This window comes from Mustela lutreola, chromosome 6, assembly GCF_030435805.1.
Source record: "Mustela lutreola isolate mMusLut2 chromosome 6, mMusLut2.pri, whole genome shotgun sequence".
In the NCBI taxonomy this organism is placed as follows: Eukaryota; Metazoa; Chordata; class Mammalia; order Carnivora; family Mustelidae; genus Mustela; species Mustela lutreola.
In genome coordinates, this window is record NC_081295.1 from 50,973,370 (window position 1) to 50,992,147 (window position 18,778).

At 36.5% G+C, this 18,778-nt stretch overlaps 1 pseudogene; it reads right to left on the bottom strand.

The window, feature by feature from the left end:
- The window catches only part of LOC131834587 (glyceraldehyde-3-phosphate dehydrogenase-like), a 50,911-nt pseudogene extending 39,415 nt beyond the window's left edge, over positions 1-11,496 (bottom strand).
- Between the last annotated feature and the right edge of the window lie 7,282 nt (positions 11,497-18,778).

An 18,778-nucleotide genomic window follows, 5' to 3' on the forward strand; every position in this document is an offset into this window, starting at 1 on the left:
TAAAGTTTTATATCATCTATAAAAATGTAAAGTTACTGAGAGATTGAGAACACCAGCTCATTAATTGCTAAAAAGAGGTATTATAGAAATTTGTACTAAGTGGGGTGCCTGAGTGGCTCAGTCAGCTGAGTACAGACTCTTGGTTTCAGCTCAGGTTATAATCTCACGGGTTCTGAGATCAAGTCCCAAGTCGTCTGTTACGGGCTCAGTAGGGAATCTGCTTGAGATTCTCTCCCTCTGACCCTCCCTCCACTCGGATACACTCCCTCTCTAAAATAAATAAAATCTTTAAAAACAAAGAAATTTTTACAAAATATGTCCCACTGGTATTTTATTTTCCATCTGAACAACGCTGGAGACTTATAACCTTAGAGAATTTATTGTCAATAACGCCTAAGGGAGCCACATGTCTACTCTACTTTACTGTGGACCTTCCAGGGAGAGAATTCTCAGATTTGTAAGAAGCTCCATGAAAGATAAAACTAGGCTAAAGGGGAACTTCATAAAGCCCTTGTTGTAAATAACATGAATTTTTATGTTGTTACTGAAATGTAACAGACTCGTCAGGGACAACTATGATAATGATGACATATTTATGTGTGAATTTCCAGGGGTGCCTTTTGTGCCTCATAACTCACAAAATATGACTCAGTTACTTCCCTGAGGGATTTCCATGTGAGTTAAGATAAAATAAAATAATTGAGATATAAAAACACATAACTAGAGAGTTCTCAAATAATACCTCCTAAGGTCATCACAAGATCATTTTTCCAGGAAAATGACCCTGAATGTCCATGAAATCTTTTCTAATATTACCTTATTTCTAAAGCTAGAGGCACTGGAAGAGCTATAAATAGCAATATAAATTCATAGCAAATGCATATAGGGGTTTTATTTTAGAAGCAAATAACTAGTAAGACATAGTTCTTATTTTTTATTACTAAGACTAAGTTATTGATATTATCTATTGATTCCACTTAAAATAATCCTACAAATACTTCCTAAAAACCAACTAGGTGATTGGCATTGAGTAAGACGCTTGGGAAATAAATAGATAACTGAAAATTGGCCCTTCCTTCTCTGGGTTACAGTTTAGACCAGGAGATAGACATAAACACAAAAACATTGCATAGGGGTCAATGCTTACAGAGAATTAAACTGTTGGGTCCCCCAAAATTGGGTACCCCAATAATGGGTCCGTGATTAAAGGAGCGAGACTGATACAAAGTGAAGGTCAAGCAAAGCTTTATTTCATGCCAAACATCAGGAATCAGACCAACCGTCAAACAAACCGGTCGGGGCCACCCCTACAGGGAGGACGACATCTCCCTGCTTCCCAGATTAACTTTTATAGAGCAAAGGCCATGTGGTTGGGCCTGGCCACAAACAGGTGGCCAGTACACATACAGGAAACTCCACAGTGATGCTAGGTGACCAATTGAATTACAATTTACCCTAGCAGACATTTGAACCACCCTATCACCTAGTTCAGAATTGGCGCCCAAAAGGTGCCCAAAGGGCAGGGCCCATACTCCTTGGTAGCTAGGAGGCAGTATGCACCCCCACTGATTGAATACCTCCACCTGGTCTGACCCACCCTTGTATTTGGACTTTGTTACTTGGGACTGGTTTCCCAGACTTGCTTTTAAGTCAATTTAGGTCAATTTAAGTTTTACAACAAAATGGCAGTTCAACCAGGGTGGGCCTGCTCTGGCTGAATAGGCCCTTACAAAATGTGCTTCATAATTAAACAGTATAAAAAAAAATCTCAGTTCTGCCTACTGAGAGCTAGGTAGGCTATATCTATTAGGCAATTTTTAGTAGAGGACATTCAAGGCAAAATGAATGTTTTCCAACAGACAGAAGAGCATCAGAGTATGTTCAGACAATGCTGAGAGCACTAAGCCCTGAAGGGAGACCTCTAAGAAATACAGTTGGAAGTAAAGGTGGAATTTAGGATGGGTTGGAATACAAAGGGTCGTAAATGTCAAATTTTAGCAATCCATCTGAAACAATTATATAGAGGGCTAACATTGATGAGACGTTCAAAAAAGTCTCCAGTGAAGCTGAGAAAGGATTAGGCGGCAATTTTAATAGTCTTAATTAACATTCCTCACATGTAATGTATATTCATATAAAAAAGACACTCTCCCTCCATTTACCAGTACATATATATGATAGTATGGCACGGAAATCCTCCGAGTCTTTTTAGAAATAAAATAGCTTGTATTAGAATTGTATTTGAAGACAGATGGGAGTAGAGAGGTTTCTAGCTGGATGGCATCTCCAACAATATTTAAGTGTTACAGTATGAGATTAAATACCCATGATCCTAGCTCTTCTCTTGAGCAAACAAACTTGGTCAGATCCAGATTGAAAGCTATGCAAAAAGACAAGATTTGTGTAAGAACTGTGCTTAATAGTAGGCACATCAAAATGTATCATTTCATTGAACACCTGGCGGGCAGGAGAAAATAGTCTTTTTTCTCCCTACCCAAGATTACTCTATAGATTGCTTCTTTGAATATGAATGGCTATTCAGTTAGCAGGGATGGGCAACATGCCAGAGCAATGGGAAACTTCTTTTATTTTGTCACAGGTATAACTCGATGAATGGTCTGTGGAAGGATATATTGAAATAGCATGTTATCCAAAGAATCAAAGAGAAATTGATCAAAGTTAAAAATTATTTTGAAAAAGTCATTCCTTATAGTTAAACAGAATAGAGAACAAGAGTGAGTTCAATAAAGTAAAGGTACACTTTTCCAAATTGATGTTCTCTTTCATATTCCTTCAGCCATTTAGGTGACTTCTCTGTATGACCAGTTAGCATCAGTAAGATTGATCAATATGCCTCAAATGTCCAGCATCTTCCTCTTAAAACAATTCATGCAACCTAAGGCACACCAAAAAGATGAACATACCTGAAACTGATTTTAGGGCTTTGATGCTGTTCACTTCTTGGCATGTCCTGTGTGAAAACTCCTTACCAACCCACATAATTGGCTTGCTATTTCAGTTTCTCATGGTGAATCAAGAAATTTCCAGCCCAAATGTTTTTCAAAGATGTTTCTCATTATTGGAAGAAACATTAGGTGCTAAATTTACCAGTTCACTGTTTATTTCTAAGAACTCTCATATGCTTAGACCAGTATTCTGGTCTAAACAAAGTATGTTTATAAAAATACATAAATATTATTAAAATCTTAACTAGGAAATCCTTACTTGGCAAAGTCAGACATTGAAAGTCACATCCTAAGATCAGAGGGATTAGAAGGTAAATACCTGAGGAAGAGGAGCAGAAAATATCACAATAGAAACCATCAATTATAAAATCTGACTTTGTTCACTGAATGTAGTAACTAAATATAAAAGTGTAAAATATAAAGGAGGAGGACCAGAGGTGCCTGGAAGGCTCAGTCCGTTAAGCATCTAACTCTTGATTTCAGCTCAGGTCATGATCTCAGGGTTGTGAGATCAAGCCCTGTGTCAGGCTCCATGCTCAGCACGGATTCTGATTGTCGCTCTCCCTGTGCTCCTCCTCCTGCTCTCTCTCTCTCTCCCTCTCTCTCTCAAGTAAATAAATAAATAAAATCTTAAAAGAAAAAAGAAGAGGACCAAAGAGTTACTCTTAATTCAGTGAAGGTTGAACAGTCTAATTAGACTGTTCTATTTCGACTGTAGTTTCCAGTTAGACTGTAATTTCAAGAACATCAACACAGAAATCTCCTTAGTGTCATCCTTTCTCTGTGTTTTTCCAGAACTTTTGTACTGATCACTTATAGCCGTGGTACTTACCGTCTGGCCAATCATGGGAGTTGAAAGAAGTGGAACTTTCTTAGTGAGGAAACAATGACTATTGAAGCAAATGGACCATGGAGTAAAGAACTGTAGAATTTATCTCATGACTTAAAAATTGCTGCCTGGCCTCTAGTCCATAGTGAAACAATGGGGTGCAAGTACATATACAAGAAGTGTCTCTGTGCATGTGTGTTATTGGGCTCAAAGAAATAGAATATGAATGAGTTCAGAGTGGGAGATCATGGAGGGCTTTGTTTTAAGTAAAAAAGGAGCCCTTTGAAATAAGTAGTCTACAGAAGCCCATGTTTCAAGAAGAGTATTTTGAGAAATTCAGTAATGACTGGGCTAAATATAGAACTATTAATTTCAGTGGCAATGGGAACAATATCAAATGTATAATATGAAAAGCTGCACTTTGCAGTTTTAGGAGACAAGCAAAAGAACTGTACCCATAACATAAATACTCAAAAATGCAATAATAGAGCCATATAAACATTTTTTCCTAAATTTCCACTAAAACAGTTTTCCTTTTTGAGTGATGCAGAAATAATATGAATTTTTAAATGTTATTAAAAATATTGTATTTAAAGTATTTAAAAAAAAACAAGATAAATGAAAGGAGAATTTTGCTTAAATTTTCACTCTCTTCAAAGATGTAGCCCCAAAACTTACTACTCTGAAAGCAGTGATGAAAAAAGAGGAAATTGTACACTGTAAAATTTTGAATCAATGAAATATGCCATTCCTCTGCTTCCTATGTTCCCTTTCTAGCTACTCATTCTCAAGCTCTTTCAATGCTTTCAAAAAGCTCAACCAAACTTAATACCTTAAATAACGGTGTTCCTCCAGGTTCCACACAGAACTCTGTTTAAATTTTTAATTGGTTTATATCCTCTACATTTATAAACTACCATCCATGCTGACTTGGGTATCTCACAGGGATCTCAAATTCATTGTGATCATTGATGAGAGCTATTACCATCCATCATGTAGTCCAAGCCAGAAAACTGTGCTGTTCTATAACCTCCCCCCACTTATTTTAGTGTCATATACTATCAAATACCAAATGATACCAATATTATCTCCTACACATTTCACAAATGCTTCTTTTTCTCCTTCTCCTTCTATTTTCTCCTACTATCACCATTATGCTCAATAAAGCTATCATTATCAGTAGCTTGAACAATTGCTGCATAACTTTATCTCTGTTTAGTAGATTCAAACCAATCTATTATCAATTTGGTAGAAAGAGTGAGCTCATAAAAAATCCTCTTATAGGGACATATGGGGGGGAGTCATAATAGAATGGTTAGAATCAGAATTGCTCTCGTGCTATTAATATCTATAAAATTATTCAGTATATAAGAAAAAAACTAATTAAAGGGATTAAATAAACTCAATAAATGGCTCAGAAACTTAAGGTAGGGGAAGCACACAAGTATTCTTCCTGCAGGTGGTTTCATGCTGTAACCATGTGGAGAAGTGAAGCCCAAACAAAGAGTGTTGATCTCAGTGGATGAAAGAAATAGAATCTGAGGGGTAGAAAGTCAAGGCTTCTAACGGTTGCTGAAATTGGCATGTCAGGCCATGGGAAGCAGAGAGATGAAGAGAAAGAGCTCTACAAGTCTTAGAAATTTTACTCCTGTCATTGTCCAGATATTCTATGGAACACACTTTGGGAAAATCCTTTGTGTAATTTTTTATCATCGTAAACTACTGGTATCCATAGAGAACCTCTGAGAGGTAGCTTGCCTGATATTAAGTGAGTAGTGAGTGATGGGTACAGCTGTGAATCCAGGTACCCATGATGCCTTTGGAGTCAGAAGTCTCAGATACAGATCCAGGACAAAATGCAGTACAGGATCTCAATCTGAAAGAGTATTACCAGAGACACATCTCTTGGCACCCTAGCTACTGGTGCATGTGACTCTTAAGACTGTGTTTTCAGGGACGCCTGGGTGGCTCAGTTGGTTAAGCAGCTGCCTTCGGCTCAGGTCATGATCCCGGCGTCCTGGGATCGAGTCCCACATCGGTCTCCTTGCTCGGCAGGGAGCCTGCTTCTCCCTCTGCCTCTGCCTGCCATTCTGTCTGCCTGTGCTTGTTCTCTTCCTCTCTCTCTCTCTGATAAATAAATAAAATCTTAAAAAAAAAAAAAAAGACTGTGTTTTCATTATTTAAAAGTCTGTTGTCTTCGTGAGTATATTCTTCTTCCTTGCTTATATTGCATTATTGATTGGTTTCACATTTAAATGGAAACACTAGACAATTGCTTTTGTTAACAAGAGAAAATGCCTTTTAGAGATCCAATTTAGCTTTGACTAGCTTATAGGATATTGATAACCTTAAAGGCAAAGTAAAATACAACAGAGGATATCTTTGTTTTTCCACCTCTCTAATATATCATTAGGCTTCATTAAATTATCGCAAATGATACAAAATGAATTTTAGAGTTAGATATGTTTCTAGTACTGAGAAAGTCGTATTTTTCAAATAACATTTTAATATTAACCATAAATGATTACTTCTTCAACTTGCTGTGGACTTCAGTAGGAAATTCTTAAAAACAATTTTTTTGGGGGGGTGGTCAAAATGAGAGTTTCAGATTCATCCTTTCTTTTTCCATCTGAAAAATGAACAATATTCTTTCTTGAATGAAACTTCCTTGTATACCATGGTTTATATAAGATGAAAGTTACAGATATGTAATGTTTTAGCACTTGAGATATGTAGATTAAATTTCATTCTGTTTATATAAGATGAAAGTTACAGATATGTAATATTTTAGCACTTGAGATATGTAGATTAAATTTCATTCTGTAATGCTTTCTTCAGGGAGCTGTTTTAAAGTTCTATTTAAAATATGATTTGGGGTAAATATTTGCTGTGTCCTCATAGTTAATGATACATTAACTAGCTCAAATTTTACATTATTTAACTTATTTTCAAAATTCTTTTTAGGTAATATGTAGACTTTAAGATTATAAGAAACACACACAGAGGTGCCTGAATGGCCCATTTGGTTAAGGTTGAGTGTCTGCCTTCTGCTCAGGTTATGGTCCCAGGGTCCTGGGATTGAACCCTTCCGTGGGCTCCCTGCTCAGGGGGAAGTCTGCTTCTCCCTCCCCTTCTGCCCCTGCCCCCCTGCTCATGTGCACTCTCTCTAATAAATAAATAAAATCTTAAAAAAAAAATAAAAGAACCACACACATATACATATGCACAAACAGGGAGTTTGAAATCAATTATTGCAATAATGGTTTGAGATTCCCAAACTAATGCTAATCTGTGTGGTATCTTTGGATTAAAAAAGATGTCCTTCCCCAAAGATAGTTACCTCCCTATCTCTTAGGAAAATTGCAATAAAATTACACATCTACGATATGTACTTTGTACACACAGTCTAAGTGCTTACTATAACTGAGGACTGTAGAATCTGTACAACCATAGACAGCTGGAGTTACTGATTTTCTACTCCCTTAAAGCCAAACTTCACACAGTATTTGAATGATTTGTACTCACTTTCTACCTTGCTATAGCTTTGTTTTAAGATGTTTTCTTACATGAGGCAATTTGTGTTTTATTTTTCCAATTGGCCATTTTTCCACCCTGATTATCAAAGGTTAGCAGTCAAATGCCTTTTTTGGTCACAAACAAAATTAAAATTCTGAATTCCCAGCATTCCAAGTAGTGTCCTAGATAGAGCAGTCTGTAAAATTTTACTTGAAACAAACACAAGAAATCCTAAAGAAAGAGATCCAGATGGTTCTTCCTGGATGTGATCATGTTTTAAGAGACCGTTTCTTTGCTTTGCATACTTTATATTTCAATAAATATATTAAAAAGCCTTTCACAGTTGCCTAAAATATCTGAATATTTTGGAGAGTTAAAAACTAAGAATAGCCCTTTAGTCACTATTTTCAGGTTAAAAAGGAGCAATAATTGTTATTATGCTATTCTATTGTGTATTCCAAAATTATCACGGCTTTTAAATCCATCAACAGTTGTAAAGATCCCTATCAGAAACCACCTATAATTCATAAACCCAGATATAAATTTGAAGGGCCCTTGGACATACTTGGTTTGACTGAGCAGAGCATGGAATTGGCCTGAAGTTCTATCCCACTGAGATACCTTCTTCTATAGTCCATTTGAAACAGAGAAAGATAGTGAACTTTAATAGATATATTCTCATAAAACCAATGATCTCTTATGTGTGATAGGAAATAAACTGGCAAAAACCACTGAGGTATTAAATGCATGCAAAATGTACTACCACTGGGCTCAAACCTCTTCAAGTCTTAATGCTAAAAATCATGTAAATTTCCTATTTATATATTTATTTTTATTTTTTTAAAACATTTATTTATTTCAAAGAGAGAGTGCAGGAGTGGGAGGAGCAGAGGATGAGAGAACATCTCAGGCAGACTAGACTCTCTGCTGAGCACGGAGCCCAACTGATGGAGCAGGGCTCATTCTCACAACCATGAGACCATGACCTGAGCCAAAACTGAGTTGGACACTTAACCCAATATACCATCCAGGCACCCCTTTTTCTATTTAAACCTCTGTGAAATGTAAAGTTATATCGAAAGTATACACACTTTAGAAAGCAGTTTAATTCAACAGATATGTATATCAGAAGTAACATTTTAAATGTGGTAGCCTATGAGGGAACAGTTGAGTGACCACTAGTCAGTGTCTTCCCTTAAGCAAGCCATTAACTTGATCTTGGTCTCTAATATTCTCACCTGTAAGAAGAAAGTTCTAGGCTTGCAATGGTCTACTCTAGCTCTAAGCTTCAATGAATTAAAGTCTTCTAGTATCTAGCCAGCAGCTACCATTGGGGGAAAACAAGTAGGGATGTTCATGAGGTTTTTCTCTTAAGAAGGTAATAGATGGTCATTTCCATTACAGTGGGGCAAATAGCAGCAGAGGCAGAATAACTGAACTGTAGGGTTTTATTTTAGAGATCATTAACCCAGTGTCCTGATGTTGTAGAAAATAAAGGCCAGACTGGCAGGTGGTCTGCATGATTCTTTTAGGATCTTAAGTCTTAACTTCTAGGCAACACTTAACTTTAAAAGGAGATGTATGTCACTTGGCATCAGGGAAATACAAATCAAAACCACAATGAGATACCACCTCACACCAGTCCAAATGGCGAAAATTAACAAGTCAGGAAATGACAGATGCTGGCGAGGATGTAGAGAAAGGGGAACCCTTCTACATTGTTGGTAGGAATGCAAGCAACTCTGGAAAATAGCATGGAGGTTCCTCAAAAAGTTGAAAATAGAGCTATCTTACGACCCAGCAATTGCACTACTGGTTATTTACCCTAAAGATACAAATGTAGTGATCTGAAGGGGCACGTGCACCTGAATGTTTATAGCAGCAATGTCCACAATAGCCAATCTATGGAAAGAACCTAGATGTCCATCAACAGATGAATGGATAAAGAAGATGTGGTAATATATACAATGGAATACTGTGCAGCCATCAAAAGAAATGAAATCTTGCCATTTGCAATGATGTGGATGGAACTAGAGGATATTATGCTGAGCGAAATAAGTCAATCGGAGAAAGACAACTATCATATGATCTCCCTCATATGAGGAATTGGAGATGCAAGGTGGGGGTTTTGGGGGTAGGAAAAGAACAAATGAAACAAGATGGGATCAGGAGGGAGACAAACCATAAAAGACTCTTAATGCCACAAAAGAAACTGAGGGGGGCCGGGGGGAGGGGGGGTAGGGAGAAGGTGGTGGAGTTATGGACATTGGGGAGGGTATGTGCTATGGTGAGTGCTGTTAAATGCATAAACCTGGCATTCACAGACCTGTACCCCTGGGGCTAATAATACATTATATGTTTATAAAAAAATTAAAAATTAAAACATATTAAAAAAAGGAGATGTGTGGGTGATGACTTTTGTCTAATAAGAATAGTTGCAAGGTTTCCCTCGATAAATGTCATCACCCCAACCTATTTGGCCTTTTTCTCTTTGGATCAAGAAAAAAAAAAAATCCCATAATTAGATTCCTATCTCTTTAGCAGGTGGGAAGGAAAATTAAGATCTTACATTAAATTATATTGAACATCCCCAGTGTGTCAAAAACTTGTAGTATGGAAAAAACCACTCTCTCCATGAGTGCAAAGAAAAACTTTAAGTTTGCCATGTGCAAAGGAGGCTGAAACGCTGGACTAGGAACCATGATCCTTAGACCTCCATGAAGGAGCACCTGGATGGTTCATTTGGTTAAGTGCCGGACTCCTGGTTTTGGCTTGGTCATGATCTCATGGGCCATGATCTCAAGGGTCCTGAGATTGAGCCCCATCTCAGGCTTGTTGCTCAGCGGGATGTCTGCTTGAAGATCTCTCCCTCTGCTTCTCCTCCTACTGCCTTTCTCTCTCTAAAATAAATAAAACAAAAAAATTTAGAATGCCACGGAGATTATTTTTTTCAACTTTCCCAGAATGATCTTGGGATCCTAACAGTATATCTTAATTTCCTTCTTCCCCTTATCCTTCCATTTAGTAGAGAGATAAACACAGTATTTCACATCTATTCTTATGTTAGTTAGTATCCAAGATAAAAGTCCTTAGAGCCTTTTTTCCCATCTACTAATTCTTTATCTACCTGGTCATGATGCTTAATAGAGGCATTCCATTCTATTTTCTTCAGATAAAATGTTTTTGATTCAGTGTATTCAATGCTCAAGGCCCTATCAATTCTATTATTTTTCTCCAGTGTTGCAAAATATTTTTATTAATCTACATAGAATCGTACTCCACTCTTTCCCATACTACAAAAGGACTTTTCCTTGACCTCATGATACCCTCTGACTACTGCTCTCATTGCCGCTGAACTCCTTAGAAGAGTCGTCTCTTCTCAATGTTACCTATTCCCAACCTGCAATTCAGACTTTTTCAATTTTCTTATCTTTATCAGGATAATCTTTAAACAAACAGCAAGCATTTTTAATATAACAAACACCATGTACCAAAAATGAAATACAACAATTGTTCATTTTTGCTGTTTTTCACATGTGTTTTTCCAGAAATTAAGTCATTATCCTCTTTACACTTCTTACTGATTACATTTTCCTTTTTCCCCTATTCAAATATCAATGCTTATCCTTACTGTACGTTTATTTTTGACCCGGTATATATGCATGTATTCCTAAATTGTATATGCATGTATATAAATGTATAATTAATTTGTGTATTTGTAAAATTTACATAAATAGCATCATACTTTTTATCCATCCCCTTGTGTTTTAGTTATTCTTGACTATTTCCTCTTTTATTACAGATTTTAGCAAGAGCTTATCAATTTTCACACACACACACACAAAAACTCTGGATATTTTTGATTGGAATTATCCTGAAGTTATAGATTAATCTGGAGTAAATGAACACCTTTATTAGCTTAATGCCTAAGTACCTTACAGATTTTCTTGCTATTTTTGAAGGGAATATTTTCTAGACTTACGTTTAAATGGCTGTTGCTGATACATAGTGATGGGCCAGCTGGGAAACGGGGGCTCCAAGATGGCGGATCTTCCCGCCATCCCTCTCCAAGATGGCGGACTTTCCGGCCACCCTCACTGCAACCTCCATGTCACTTCCAGAAAACTGAAACCTTCCACCTAGGAACTTCCCAGCTGGGAACTGCCCATCATGGGAACTGCCCATCATGGACACTCCCCACCTCATACTCTTTGATCACCACATACCTTACAATATATGGACGCAAGTTCGTGCCCTACCTTGAGCCCATAAAAGACCCCCTCCAACTCCCTCCCAGTGTGACTTTCCCGACTCTGCTTTCCAGAGTCCTCCCGGCGTGACTTTCCTGGCTCCCCTGCTCCTGAACCCTGAAACGTCGCCAGAGAGTGCCTTTAATAACTCTTGCCTTGCACCCACCTTGCCTGGTGTCGTGTTTTACCTTGCCTGCAAGTCTTTACACATGCTATTGACCTTTTTACAGTGAATTTATATGCAATAATTTTGTGAAAAACATAATTAGCTTTAATTTGCTATATACTTTCATGGATTTTCTATATAATTGATCATACCATGTGGAAATAATGGCAATTTTGTTTTTGTTTATAAGTTCTATATTTCTTTATTTTATGACCATTTTAGACATTGATTTTTTTTTAATGGTTATAGAGATGTTTGTATCCATTTTGTAGTTAGTCAATTTTAATCACTTAATTTTTTCTAGAAAAAGTCTCATTGTTTCTATATCATATTTGTTCAGTTTTCTTTCTCTGGCTTTTGAGATTAGCACATAGTTTGTTTATTTTTAGTCTTTATTTTTTAACATTTCACATTCCAGACTGTACATTTCTCACTAAGTACTTCCTGATTAACAACAGCCCATGGATTTTTGTAACATAGCACTTTTGTTGTAGTGCAGTTTTAAACATTTCCTAAATTTCAATTAAAATTTAGTTTCTGACACATGAGATAGATATTTTGTTTTCAAAGTGTGATTTCAACTTTCTTAATTTTTTTTCATGACAATCTGGTTATAAAATAAGATTTATATACCAATTCTTGGTCATTTGAAACTTCATTAATGATAATTAGTTTCAAATAATGTGCTTCCAAATAATTAGTATTCTGTGATTGTTGGCTGCAAGGCTCTACATGTGTCCATTCTGTCATGCTTCTTGCCTGTGCAGTACAGCCTTTTCATATATTTAGTGACTTTTTTTTTTTTTTTTTTTTTTTTTGCCAGCTTAACCTATTTGCTTCTGAGAGGACTATGTTGAAATTCCCCAATCTGAGTACTAATTTTTCCATTTCTTCTTATGATTCGGTTTTTGCTTTTTTTTTTTTCTTTTTTTGGTTTTTATTTATTTGATACAGAGAGAGAGAGATCACAAGTAGGCAGAGAGGCAGACAGAGAGAGAGGAGGAAGCAGGCTCCCCACTGAGAAGAGAGAGAGCCTGATGCGGGGCTTGATCCCAGGACCCTGAGATCAAGACCTGAGCCGAAGGCAGAGGCTTAACCCACTGAGCCACCCAGGTGCCCCCTGTTTTTGCTTTATATATGTTAAGTGTACACAAGTTTAAGGTTATAATCCTAACATGAATTCGTCCATATAGTATTAAGTAATTACCTCACAAATGCTCTATTTGGGGCATAGAGCTGGTTTGATTAGATATGAATATTACTGATCCAATTTCTTGCTGCTATTGTTAGTATTAATAGTTGTGTTTTCTACTTACTATGCACAGAAGTATATTAATAATTGTTTAAAATCTGGCCCTCTGAAGCAAAAATCCTGATCTGTAGCATTTGCTTATTTCCCTGGTGTAAATACTGTCAACATGGCAGAATTGAAGCCACCACCATAAAGTCTGCAGTTTGGAGTATAAAGAGTTGTGCATGACCTCTGTTGAGAGCTGGTGAGACTGTGAGCTAGCTATAGCATATCATTAATAGTGCATTTTCTTTGCTTCCTTTTTTTTTTTTTTTTTATTGAGTACAGTTGACACACAATGTTGCATTACTTTCAGGTATATCATACAGAGATTGGACTAGTTTGAACATTATGCTATGCTTACCATAAGTGTAGTTACCATCTGTCAAGATATAACTCTGTTACAGTATCCATAGATATTCCCCGTGCTGTGCCTTTCATTCCTGTCTTACTTTTTCCATAGCTGGACGCCTGTCTCTCTGTCCTTTCCACCCATTTTGCCCATCCCCCCACTACTACCCCAGGCAACCATCCACCTATTCTCTGTATTTACACGTCTGATTCTGCTTATTGTTTGTTTATTCATTTTTTTAATTGCACATGAGTGAAGTCATATGGTATTTATCTCGCTCAGTCTGATTTATTTTACTTATTTTGCTTGTCTTTTTTTGTTTCCTTCTTTTAATTGGATTAACCAGATTTTCTTATGCTCTTCTTTTCCCTTTCCTGGCATGCAAGTTATATATTTTATGTTGTTAACTTAGTGATTACCCTTGAATTTTTTAACGCGCAGATTGATTTAACAAACTAATCAATATGTCTGTCTTCCTACTGAATAAGCAGTCTTTGGTTACTTTAATTCTGATCCCTTTTCCCTACTTTCATGTCATTTCTGTCTTGTATTTTAGTTCATGCTTTTTAAACCTTTCCAAATTAGCCAAAATATCATTAATGAAGAATTTTACACTGTATTGTCCTGTGTCTACTTGAGTTGTCATTATCACGTATATAGCAGCAATTTTCAAACTATGTTCTGTGGATCCCACTGAGATCATAGAGGTATCTTGGAGGCTGCTGTTGTGGGTATGAGAGAGGTCACATTGGCAATGTTCCAGGTTTCCATCTCAACTCTAAATGTCTGCCTCTTTTTGCCTATGTGTTTTATTCCTATGCTCTTTTTTTTTTTTTTTTAATTTAGGTATAACTAACATATATAATAAAAATCACAGATTTTTGTATAGAGTTTTGACAAATGTGTATATACCCACTTAACCACTACCATGTAAAAGATAAAGTCACCATTCAATATCTGAAACAGATACACACACACACACACAGACATACACAGACACACACACAAATGAACTTACTGCTTTTTTAAGGTGGGGCAGCTCTGCTGGTCAGCTACTTTCTAAGCAGAGAGGAATATCAGTCTTATATAGCAAGTCTGGGAAGCATTAAGCTCAGTGATCACTGAAATTTGGAGACAGGAGTGATTTAACATTATTGTACATAAATGGTTATTTGGGTAAGCCTGTTGTTGATTGCCTAGCACTTATAATCATGTTCCCTGGAATGAATCTCTTTCTCATGGGCTACCTTTCAGAAGTAAAAGCCTTCTGCTGGTTGTTTGGCTTGCATAACCATATTTACTGAAGTGAGTTGTCATTGGTTGAGTAAACAAATTTAAAACTGGCTCCAGTGGTTAATTTTTCGATGACTAGAAAGCTGTCACTTCTTTATTAAGCAAGTTAAAAATGAGTTGTGATTCAAATATATTTCAATAATAACATTTTCTTAAAAATAATTTCTTATTACTCTATTACCTTGGCAACAGAAGATCAGTGTTTTTTTAGAGGGTAGGCAAGTTTTTACTCATAGTACACCCTTTTGGTTCTTTCACACCCAAGTAGAGTGAAGACCATCATAAATTGCTCACATCTTTACCACTGGTGTTGATTCTTCTTGAAGATGATATTTGTTTGCAAATCTTTTTCAAGGTGAGGTTTATTTGTGAAGGTGTGATTTCTGGTTTGATTATTGGTCAGCATGATCATATGCTGCTTTTGTCTTTGTGCTTTTTGTTGAATCATCTACCAGAGCAGAGACTATATACAGGCACTTAACATTTATGGAAAACATGTATTAAATAACTGTAAGAAAAACAAAACTAACTGTGGGCAGAAAGGAACTGTAGAATCAATCCATGGTTTTTCAGGCTTGATTATAAAAGCAGATCCCAGTGACTCTCTAAGTCTACTTTATTGAGATAGCCAAGTAGACTTTCTTTTTAACCTAGATACGGGTTGATTCATTTCATGGCTCCTGTTATTCAGATACAATAAGGTATGCTAACAAAGGCATAGATTTTCTCTGGGTAGCTAAAAGAAAATCCTATGCTATTCAATTATTTTTATAAGGAATTTGAACTTACTTTTGTGTGATGTTACTTATTGCCAACATTCAAGTTATGCACCAAACTTTTTTGCCCACGTTACCTAATTCTTCTATGATCTGTTCCATTAGTTGTTATTTCTCCACAAAGGATTTCATACCTTTAGGCTCTTTGTAAGTCCAAAATTCAACAGAAGATCCTAAGGAATCATCTACTGGAGTAACCTAACTGATAGTCTTCTTAGAGGACAAAATACTTGGTTCTGTGTAAACATTGAAGAGCCTTTATCTTCTCCTTGAACAAAGAACACAGGAGCTTCTTGAGAAAACAATTTTTATGAAGCTATAAATATATTGTCTTTAGGATTTTGTTAAGACGAACAGTCAATTTGGCATCCTAACTATATCCCCTTCTCATGCTCTCACTGTGTATTATCTACAAGAAATTCATTATTAACAAAGTTTGTGTAACATACCTTTATATATGTAGTTTTTCAAGTTGGGTGACCGGCAATACCTAAGAGTAGCTATTAAAGAGTTATGGTGGTGATTAACTATAGGAAATCTTAAATATAAACGTTTGTATTGTTAATTATAATAGTATAAAATTAAACTTGAAAGAAATACAAATACAAGGTTAATGAACAAAAATATGCAAAGGAGAGTAGAATAATGGGTGGTTTCAGGTATTTTAGAGAATTTGCTTCTGATGGTTTTGACTGTGATCTCTGTACTCTGTATAGTCATTGCTTATTCTGAGGATCTTGGGTCAGCAGTACATGTGTGTGGTGTTTTATGAAAATCTCCTGTGATTAGAACTTGGTTGGTATAACTTACACATTCTCTTAAGATCTTTGTGCTTTTCTAGAGGTTTCACAATAATGAAGACAGTGAATATTTATTTTTTAAAATTTATTTATTTGACAGACAGATCACAAGTAGGCAGAGAGACCGGCAGAGAGAGAAGAGGAAGCAGGCTCCCTGCTGAGCAGAGAGCCCGATGAGGGGCTGGATCCCAGGACCCTGGGATCATGACCTGAGCCAAAGGCAGAGGCTTAAACCACTGAGCCACCCAGGTGCCCTGACAGTGAATATTTTTAAACAAGGGACAAATCCTTACAGATTCATGAATACCATGCTGATAGAATGGTCCCTTTTTACTGGATAGAATAGTTAGAATGTCGTACATAGCAAATGGGATATTCAGTATCTTTTAGCCATGATCTGTTCTGTGGCTCTTTTAACAAGGGAATGTTCCAACTTTCCAGAAAATAATCATGCTGTTATTTGCAAATATACATCACCCAGAGGGAAGTCATTATATAAAATTCATCTGAAAATGCTTGAATATGGGTGCTTGCATGGTTCAGTGGGTTAAGTATCTGCTTTCAGCTCAGATCATCATCCCAGAGTCCTGAAATGGAGCCCCACCTCTGGCTCTCTGCTCAGCAGGGAGCTTCCTTCTCCCTAAGCCCCTCCTCCCCTGTTCTTATATGCTCCCTTTCTCAAATAAATAAATATAATCTTTTAAAAAATGCTTAAATGGGGGTACCTGGGTGGCTCAGTAGGTTAAGCCTCTGCCTTTGGCTCAGGTCATGATCTCAGGGTCCTGGGATCAAGCCCTGTATCAGGCTCTCTGCTCGGCAGGGAGCCTGCTTCCCCTTCTCTCTCTGCCTGCCTCTCTAACCGCTTGTGATCTCTGTCTCTCTGTAAAATAAATAAGTAAAATCTTTAAAAAAAATTAAACATTTAAAAAATGCTTAAATATTTTCTCAGAGAACGTTCCAGTCTTGTCTTGCCTTTACACTTTCTCCAGGATTATGTTAGCTACAGATAAGGCTATATTTTGTTATCCTTATATATTTTCACTACCGGTGTTTAATATCATAGTCATTTTGTCTTTACTGTGATGGATCATCTTCTGGAGGATTTTGACAGCTGTTCAGGTTTTATCAGATACTACCAGGTGGCCATCCTGGCTTTCCCAAATCATAGCCATATGGATCTTTCAATATAATGGTTCCCAGTGTTTCTTTTCAGAATTTAGGACACAAGTTTAGCGTAACTATGATGAAATTTTGAACCTCTCCATAGATTTGACTTTATTTTTTATAAGAGATTTTTATGTAATGACTTCAGGCGGGGCAGACTGTTAAACAGGATGATCTGTTAAACATGTCCTCTGTGTCCTCTGTGTGTATAAGGTAGAGTCAGTAATTTGACATGTCCTAGAGAGGGCAGTCATTGGGGTTGGTCACATGAATGGATCTGACTTCTGGTAAAAAACTGAACCCTACAAGATGGAATAGACTTACTATTGTATGTTCAACTTGATCTTTTTAATTTTAAAAATAAAGCAAGCCACCCCTAGCACAACAATAAGAACAAAAACAGCAAACCAGGATTTGGTTAGAAAATGTCCAAATGATCAGTTCTTGTCATGGAACACCTAGAATTCAGATACTGATCGTGAGATTTTCCTTCATTGGGCAGGGTAAAAGAATTGCTGGGCTGAGGATGCTATATCAGTGCCCCTGGTACCATTATGGTTGAAAGGGGATCAAAGTATGATAGATGAAGATTTCTTTTACAACCTTAAGGCTGTAATTTCTCTAAGTTTAAAATGTGTCAGAGTTTAAGAAACTCATAATTTAGCTCAGAAAGTATGCAGAGAATGGATATAAATGCATGTGATTTGGGAAGGATAATATATATATATATATATATATATATATATATATATATATATATACATCTTTCATTGGGAATGACAACCTGGTATGCTTACAAGAAATTGTAAAAGGTCCCCATAGTCTTCTGTTTGGCAAAAATGTCTAGAACATAGAGTAAACAATAATGATATTCTACTTATAATGAGCTCACAAACCTTGCAGATACATACAAGTATACAAACATACATAGTGTTTGATAACTGAGAAATTTTTTCTCATTTTTCTATTTATTTGATTATTCAGGAAAGAAACATATTTTCTACTGTTAATTCACTTCTCATGAGATTGTAAAGAATTGTTCAGATTATGGAGATGTAGCATGCTGCTATGGCATTTTACCCACATATTTGCATAAATACTTGCTCTCCTTGGAAATAATAATAAATGTACAGATCTTTCTAATGAAACCACTGTAAATCTCTGTTTTCTAGCTTTAGTAAATTTTATATTTTAAATTGTTAGTCTTTTTTTTTTTTAAAGATTTTATTTATTTGTCAGAGAGAGAGAGGAAGAGAGAGAGAGCACAGGCAGACAGAATGGCAGGCAGAGGTAGAGGGAGAAGCAGGCTCCCTGAGCAAGAAGCCTGATGTGGGACTCTATCCCAGGACGCTGGGATCATGACCTGAGCCAAAGG